This window comes from Gavialis gangeticus, unplaced genomic scaffold (assembly GCF_001723915.1).
Source record: "Gavialis gangeticus isolate Ggan-Ray unplaced genomic scaffold, GavGan_comp1, whole genome shotgun sequence".
NCBI classification, from domain to species: Eukaryota; Metazoa; Chordata; order Crocodylia; family Gavialidae; genus Gavialis; species Gavialis gangeticus.
This window is the reverse complement of record NW_017729024.1, coordinates 125,591,796-125,601,253: the sequence shown is the minus strand read 5'-3', so window position 1 is coordinate 125,601,253 and position 9,458 is coordinate 125,591,796. Positions and strand designations below refer to the sequence as shown.

General features: G+C 39.6%; 1 long non-coding RNA gene across 3 annotated transcripts in view; it reads right to left on the bottom strand.

Annotated features, from left to right (window-relative positions):
• LOC109297692 overlaps window positions 1-9,458 on the bottom strand; it is a 38,687-nt gene that overhangs the window by 1,565 nt on the left and 27,664 nt on the right. For all 3 annotated transcript variants that reach the window (XR_002097388.1, XR_002097386.1, XR_002097387.1), the window contains exons 3-4: window positions 910-1,113; window positions 395-584 (exon numbers count right to left, since the gene is read on the bottom strand). This is a non-coding gene — a long non-coding RNA (uncharacterized LOC109297692). The remainder of the gene's footprint in view (window positions 1-394; window positions 585-909; window positions 1,114-9,458) is intronic.

The window sequence follows — 9,458 nt, the reverse complement described above, 5'->3', positions numbered from 1 at the left end:
GGGGGGGGGGGGACACAAAAAAACCCCACAACAAAAGACTTTCTTGTAGTTCACTAAATGCTTCAGCTGCCTCAGCTGAAGGCTTCAAAAACCTCCTGATTGGATCTATCTTGTATCAGCTAAATCATCTAGATATGAATATGAATTCATGCATCATCTCCTCATATACAATACTGCTACAGCTCAGTGTTCTTGGAATGACTTTAAATACTGTGGAGAAACCAAACATCTTATACTAATGGTGACTGTGTCCCACTGTGAATCACAGATACAGTACTTCCTGTGGGCTAGATGGGTTTTAGCACAGAAATATGCATTCCAGAAGCTGGCAACTACAAGCCAACTTTGAGCTAGAAAGAATAGTTTTAGGAAGGGGAAAAAAAAAAAAAGTTACCTTCTGATTCTGTGACAGTATATAGCAGTTCAACTCTCTCAGGTCTAGAATAGGACTCCACTCTTTACCTTCAAGAGAAAGAATTATGAGGAAAACAAACTTCTATGTACTCCAAAATGTTTTTTTTGAGATCTTTAAAGGACATGGAGAAAAGCCTCTTTGTTCTAGCTGGCTTTCAGGAGAACAGTCCCTGAGGAAGAGGATTAGATAGGAAGAATTTGTATGTGTAACAACAGCCCAGGGTATAGCAATAGGCAGATGGATGATGGCAATAACCAATTAAATCTACTGGAAAGGGTGAAGGTGAGAAGTAAGACCATCTAGGAGGTTCAAATAAAGTTCTTGATTCTCATCATACATGCCGCCCAGAAGGTTGGAGGTAGGTGGCCATCTAAGTAGGGAATGACTGCAACAGCCTTTACATCTGAAGAACTTGCAGTTGAGGGGGGTGTTAGTATGCCCTCCCTCCCCCCAAAAAACCCAATGCAGTCTAGAGCTTTTGAAGGAATACTGACCAGTTCTACTTCCTCAAAATGCAAATCCTTTAATTAATGTTTTTTGCAGCTCTTTAGAAATTCCCAAGGCTTGTAGCTATAAATCTGTGTGCATGGTCACAGTGACAGTCACGCATCCAGCTGGTATGTTCCAAGAATTCATGGCTGTTTTTCTTGTTACTATTTGGCTTTCCCCAATTATCTCTTTCAGCTTCTCTCTGAGATCTGTAGAGATAAGAAAGGATACAGCCTGTCCCATGTGAAATAATTTTGCAAAGATGGCCTGCTAATTGGTAATTTATAGCTACAGTAGTGCAGACAAACAGGCACTTATTCAAACTAAATCCAGTTCCCTAGAGTCTTTATCTTTTGCGGGCTTTCTGCTTACTTACATTTTTTCACACTCGGAGGAGTGCATACAGGAGCCAGGGTGTACAGCATCAGATTTATATCTTCAAGTGATTAGATATAATCACCTGATCACACATGCACCTCCACTAGCTCTCCAATCAATTCCTTTATGGGCCATCTAATAAGTTTTAAGAGCGTAGAGAAAGGTTAAGAGGTAGAGAATCTAGTGTCTGCCACAAGGTCTTAGCCAGCTCTAAGATGCCACAGAGGCTAGGGACAGAGGTTACACATAAACCAGTTTAAGTTATCAGAAACTGGTTTAAACCTGTAACAGAACAGATATTCAGTGCACAGAAACCAGTTTGAAAATGGCTGAAACTAGTCTGAGATAAGCCTGGTTGAATGCAGTATCAGACTTACACTGCATAAACCGGTTTGACCTAAATCAGTTGTCTCAGACCCTTTACTGGTTTAAGCTAAACCAGACACTCCTAGCATCCCAGCATGTCTCTGGGCTGGGCTGGGCAGGGCTCTCTGCTGCACAGAGCTGGCCCTTCCCCTCTGCTCCCTAGCCAGGGGCTCCAGCAGAGACATGCAAGCACAGCAGGATCTGTTGGCTTCCCCTTGCCCCCCATACCACTTAAGTAGAGATCCCTTCCTCCTCTCCCCCACACCAAAAACTGTAGCCAGCATGTGGTATGCTAGCTAATGCTGTGTAATGATAAGTAGACAGTGTCCACTTAGGGCTTTCTGAAGGTAATCAGCAGCTCAGATGGTAATGTCCCTGCATTCCTTCTTTTGGAAAAAGCTGTTTAAGAACAGCTTGTAATGAGCAAGGCTTTGTTTTCTGATGGGGTGTTAAATGCTGATAACGGAGCTGATAAATGCTCTGTTATCAAGGGGAGGAACCCCTCCCTAATCACAGAGGGGCCATGTCCCCTCAGCTAAGCCCTGTAGAATGGAAGGGAGGGCTGCTCTAGCGCCCCCTCCCCAGCTTCTAGCCTGAGCCACTGCACACGTGCCTGCGTTTCTGGGATGTCTGTGCAGTTAAAGTGATTTAACCAAGTTAGGTTAGACTAACCTGCAAAGATTGAATCAATTCAGGCTCTGGCTTTTTGAATGTCTGTCCCTAGTCAGAGAGGCATGGCTACCTGAGCAGAAGCAGATGAATGCAGAATATCAGAGTCTCTTTACCTTCTATCCCGTACCCCTGACACACTTCTCTAACTGCTGTCTCAGTATCAGAAATTCAGCAATGCTTGAGGAGTACCTCAATAATTTGAAGTCTTTAAACTACAGGAAAAGAGGGCCAGAAAGATTAATCCAGGGAGAATGACAATAAGTCTTTAAGAGGGCAAGGATATTACTCCTGAGCTTCTGGGGCCCACATCGCCTCAAGTCATTATCAATGGTGGGGATCTGGTCAAAGATACGGATTAAAATTCAATATCTCTGCTTCCTCACATGATAGGAGGGAGATCAGAACAAAAACATTTGGGATGCCCAATTGGGCCATGGTAGTGACCTGTACCGATAAGTCTGGTTCAGCTGGCATTGACCAGGCCCTTTCAACATACATACATATTATATATATATATATATATACACACATATATATATATATATATATATATATACACACATATATATATATATATATATATATATACACACATATATATATATATATATATATATATACACACATATATATATATATATATATATATATACACACATATATATATATATATATATATATATACACACATATATATATATATATATATATATATACACACATATATATATATATATATATATATATACACACATATATATATATATATATATATATATACACACATATATATATATATATATATATATATACACACATATATATATATATATATATATATATACACACATATATATATATATATATATATATATACACACATATATATATATATATATATATATATACACACATATATATATATATATATATATATATACACACATATATATATATATATATATATATATACACACATATATATATATATATATATATATATACACACATATATATATATATATATATATATATACACACACACACACACACACACACACATACATACATACACACACACACTGAGTATTTAAGAGCTCTAAAGAGGAGCTTTTGAGCAGGGCCATACCAATGATGTTTGGTGCCTGGGGCAAAGCTCACAGCAGCAGCTGGCCCTCACCCCATGCACAGATCCTGGGGGGCACATGCCCTGCCTCCCCCATGCTTGCCCAGGACTGCATGCAGCAGCAGGAGCCACCCTTCCCCTGGCTCCACATCCCTCCAGACAAGCCACTTGTGGCGCCATCCTGCACCCTGCCCCAGTTGGGCAGCACCTGTTGGCACCCTTTTGTTTCAACACCTAAAGTGGTTGCCCCCCTCCCCCCACTTGCTATGGCACTGCTTTTTTAGCATCTTTCTCCTGATCAGAGAAGGAAGAGGCCTGGAAGAAAAGGCATGACACTAAAAGTGATGGGAGGCAGATTTCATCAAGGGAAATGAGCAACTTTTAGTGAGTTCATGTAGCAAGATATATTAAAACAATAAAAATGAATTTATTTAGTTGTAATTGGTTTTTTAAATGCAAATCAAACTCCTTTTAAGGGGAAGAAACCCAGCAAAAACCTTTTTGAAGATCCTACTGGATAACTAAATCTGCCCTATGCTGACCAGAAACAAAGCAGTTCACCAAATACAATTAGCATTTTCTTTGTTTAATGAATCACTTTTTTTATTAATTAAATGTAATTAACTTAAATATGTTGGATACGCAATATGTGGTTTGTATTTAAAACAAATTTAAGTGCTGTTTATGTGATTTTAATTCCTGTTTCCAAGTGCATTTTGACAAGTCAGTTAAAAAAAAAAAAAGTCATCATCTAGTGCATCAAATATTTCACAATTCTTTCCTAACATAGTAGCAATTAAAAATTAACATCTGAAATATATACATTATGCTACTAAATTGCTTAAATGCATACATTGTGTTATCATTACTAAAAGATACTAATTTTGACAAAGATTATGCTCATCTGCCAATCAACATGAGAATGAACACTCTTCAGGAAAAGAGCCAAAAAGTTCAAGTGCAAAACAAGATTAAAAGCAACTACTTAAACCAAGGCACTAAATAATAGACTTGACATGAAGACTGCTTACTGTGAAGGCATCAATATCAAGGGCATCACAAGAAGAGACAGTCTCCTCTAGGGTGGAACCAGCAGGCCTTGTTAGGGATTCCACAGTTTGTACTAGTACTGATGCTGAAGCTGCCACCAGCATCAACATCATTGCTTGGCAGTCAGTGATATTTACAGACACAGGTACCTGGAGCTGGACCACCATCAATCACTTTCAAGGGAGGATTCTTAGTGATTTGTTTCCTGATGGACAGATATCAGGCTTTTCCTTATGGGAGCTTGAATGGCTGGTGCCAAGAACCATGTCTATCCCTATATTCTGCATTCCTTGCTACACAGAAAGAGTACTGGTTTCAGTGTCAGAAGTCAATGTGGGTGTAATTAAGTTCCAGATCCCTGCTTGACACCAGTGATCTTTTGGCAGTACTGCTCTTGGGGGAGTCACATGCCAATTGCCAAGGACATTGCCAGAGGAGGACATAACAGGAGTCAGATCCATCTCAGACTTCAATCCTCTATCTTAAAGTCTTAAGTTTTCCACAAGGCCTGTTCAGTTTGGTAGAGTTTTGGACCGGGTCCATAGACATAGTGTTTGGTGTGCTAGTCCAAGGACAAAGATTTGAAAGCGGCTCTCATCAAGTCAAAACAGTTGTAGCCACTTGCAAGAAAAATCAAATCATTACAGGACAGGCACAAAGCATGCATTAAGTAGTCATTTGCCCTTTTTGTTTTTTGTATTTTTTATGTTGTTAAAAGTCTGAACTGGGAGCGAGAACAAAACGTGAGAATAAAGAAAGGAAATATTTACTGTCTTTGGCTGTCAGCATTAAAACATGTTGAACTGCAAATAAGTGCAACTTTTATACAATAGCTGGTCCTTCTGGCTAATAAAGTCTTGCTATATCTATCTACCCAAGGCTAAGTAAAAAAAATAAAATAAAATAAATAAAAAAAAATACAAAGGGAACAGTAGGCAAATACCACTGGTTCTGTCTCCCCACCATGGGTGTCAAAAGGAAATGAGGTCTGGTTGCAATTGCTCCCTACCTTTTATGCCTAACTGAAGGAGGGGAAGAGGGTTAAAAAAAAAAAAACAAAACAAAACAAAAAAACAAAAAAAAAACCCTGAGCCCTATATGGATACTGTCATTCAAAAGAGGATTACAGTTCTGATCTTGGGGGCATCTATATGTATGCCTGTGGATCCCAATAAAGAAACATATTTCCTCCTCAACTGTATAACAAAATAAAAAGTGATATCAACACATTTCATACAAAAATAGTACTCTGAAGGAACATACAAGGAGACAGAATGAATACTTTGGCACAATGTAGAAAAAGAAGAAGTTAATCACCAGAAATTAAAATACTGTGTTAAAAATTCTCTAGAAAAATTCTAATTTCTGTACTGAAAGGGACAACAAAATCCAATAGCATTATTTGTCTACTACGGAGAAAGGGTATAAACTTGATAGTAACACTTACTCAGCTAATACGATGTAAACTAAATATCTACTAGGAAGTTGGCATTTTCCACATTTTTACCAGGAGCATTTCAAACATTCTTCTCTAGCTTTCTTCTCTTTCAGAATATTCAAGCAATCATACACCCCAATCACTCTAGAAAGTAAAAATTTGAAGATCAGAATTCAGAGAAATCCTTTACTTTCAGTTAAACAACTTGTTCAAGTTGTTACAGTAAAAAGCCAGAAGTAGTCACAGATACTAGGAGCAAATTACTTTTAGAGGATGACCTACACCAGGGGTGTCAAACATCTGGCTCATAGACCAGATCCAGCCCATGGAGGTGCTTTATCCAGCCCACTGGGCTACTAGAAGGCCACTGGAAGTTAAGGGGCGCGGCAGGGAGAGTGGCCTAACAGAACCAGCAGGAGGGCGAGCGAGGGCCGGTACAGGCCCAGTTGGCCTCTGGCCACTTTACCTGTTGCCACTGCCAGTCCTACCTTCCTAGTCAGCCCCCACCACATGCCCTCTACTGGAGCTAGAGCTGCCACTAAAGGACAGGGAATAGTAACTCTAATTCTGACACAGGGCACACAGCAGGGGCTGGAGCTGTTGCCGCATGCCCCACGTTGGAGCTGGAACTGCCACCAACACTTCCCCATGCCCCAGGCTGGGTCCAGCCCACAAGAAGCTCCAGGCCTGCACCAAAAATTGACACCCCCAGTCTATGCAATTCTACTAACAAAGATTTTCAGAGCCCTATCTAGCAGCAGGCCCTAGAGACTATTTAATAGTTCTACTGAAATATATTTACATATGGTACTTGGTAAGAAATCTGTGGGGGAAGTAATAGAAAGTTAACCTATGATAGTAACACTCTTGTTGGAAAAAAACACAAAAGACAACCATTCTAATATTATAAAAGCCTGAGTCCGTCTGTCCGTAATGCTTTATTCGCACTCTGATTGGCTGACAAACAGCCAATCAGAGTGCTCCAAGCATGGGGGGGGAATGCCACCATGATTCCAAAGCCAAGGACCAGACAGAGGGTGGGGGAGCCAAGACAGAACAGCAGCAGCATGGGGCATTAGGTGGCAGCACTCCATCCCAGCTCTCCCCCCCCGCCCATCATTCTTGACAGGCAATTGGCTAGTCAAACTATGTTCTTGTAAGTGGAAGCAAGGGAACTCAGGCATTATTTATGCTCCCCCTGCTCCTTCCATTAAGACCACACCAATGTAGCTATACAAATGAAAATGCAGATGTGCTAGAAGAAACATACAGTTATAACTTACTGTGGTGCAAGTTATTTTTACACCAAGAAGTGTATCTTTAATATAGGCTCGCAGCAATGTGGCTGCACCAGCTGAGATGCTGGGAGAAAATGTCACTACAAAGGTAAGTCATCAGTTAACATTCTCTGGAGAGCTTCAACCGAAATAAAATCAACAGTGTTTGAACTCTATTAGTAATTATGTACTTCATACATATTTACATTTGAATTATTTTACTTTATTTCACTGCATTTCTATAACAGATTAAAATAAAGAATGGAGCAATCATCCAAGAGAAAAAGTATCTGTTCAAACTTAAGAATCAACGCTGGTGAAGAAGTAATATTTTAGGAAATTCACTTTCATCTTTATTTTGAATGGTGAATTTTAAGTATTTGAGAATCTTACATATGTTAATATAGTTTTTGTTGGTTATGTGAATATTATTCACTCCAAGTGTATTCCATTGTGTATTTATTTCATTAGATTGCTGGTTAATTTTTAGTTCAAGCAATTAAAGACGTAAGAAAATTCCTGTAAGAAGGAAGTAATAATGGAAAGTACTCTTTTGGCCTAGAAGCCTATCTACCTGAAGTACAAAAACAAAAACAACAAGGCCATTATGAAACTGCAGTTAACTCTAATGAGATCTACAGTCGTCACTGGGAGGTGGTATCAGACCCCATATTTCAGACAAGATATATTCCTGCAGGAATAATGAAACAGACAACCTAAATCATTTGTGGTCTTGTTCATTCTTTAATGAAGAGGAAAATGGAGCTCTCCATTACTGAAAAATTGTAAGTACTGGGCTACTGAGGAAATAAACAAGCAAAAACAATTTGGCTCCTCTCCAACCACTTACAGCCTGGTCTATATTCTGTAAGTGCATTTACACTACTTGCACAAAAAACAAGGGCCAAAAATCAAATAAATTCACTGATTTTAAATTTAATTCTACTGTTTATGTATTATAACATATTATGTTAAATTTTACTTTTGCCTAAATTAGTTGAATGTATAATTTTATTGGATGCTTTTACCAATAACAACAAGTCATGTGACATGATCTTTATATAATATATAATTAGGTGTGGCAGGATTCAATTTTATCGTTAAACAGACTTCACCTCAGACTTGCAGAATGACAGAAAAATATCATTCATAATAATCAAAATGAATAGAAAGGGGACATAAAAAAAAAAATCTGGGATGGGGGTAAAGAAAATCCAGGCATGGACATGCCACTTGCACACACAGTGGCCACTGCAGGCAGGGTGGGGGGAGCTCTGGCTCCACTGACGGCACACTGCTTCTCTGAAAGTGGTTCGGGCAACTGCGACAGGGACACTGCTGTCAGGTCCCACAGCCAAGGGGCAGGGCTGTTGGTAGCCAGGAACCCAGTACCGCTGGCCATCTGCTCTGTCCAGGTCCCAGCTGGGGATTGGGTACCAAATTCCCACTGAGCCCAGCCTGTCCCCTGCATGGACTGGGGCAGGGTGCCTCCAGGGCCCAGCCACTACCCCTCTGCTGCTCAGAGGGGCAAGAGACTGTGACCACCAAGGGGTTAAGCCACCCCTCCACTAGTGCCTGCCAGGTGGGGCTTGTCCCCTAAGGGGCCACAGGGAGCTGTTTCCCACCCCAAACTGGGTGGCTGCTGTCTCCTAGTGCAGCATGGGGCTGGGAAATTAAGCAGCATTTGACAGCCAGGAGTCCCCTGACAAGCCTCCTCTGCTGGTGGCCCCAGCCTGCAGCCCCTAACCTGGCCCCTGCTCCCACACTCCACTCCATGAGACAAATGTACTACCAAATGAACAAAATGATTTAAAGCAGGTAGGCTTTATTGATTTATGGATATTTACTTTTTCTATTTGGACACGTGATTTTATAAAGCTTTTAACAGTATACTGTCATTACTAAGTTGTCTGCCCCCCACAGCCCTAATTTTACTCAGTCCTGAATTTTTAGAAATCAATAATAATAAAAATAAATGATTAAAAATAAACAAACATCAATTTTGGCCATCAAAATAAAAAATATAGGCTTGGCAGAATTATATAATATGATTGTGAGTTCTACCATATCATTTTAGTAAAAAAAAACCATTACATTATTCCAAATAATCTATTAAACTAATAATAATGAAGCAAAGGAACTAAATATACAGAGGCTTTTAAAATAGTAATTCTTTCCCTGCTCTGCAGGGCTCTCTGAATGGATGAATAAATATTTGCAAATAAATAGGATATTCTAATTTAAACT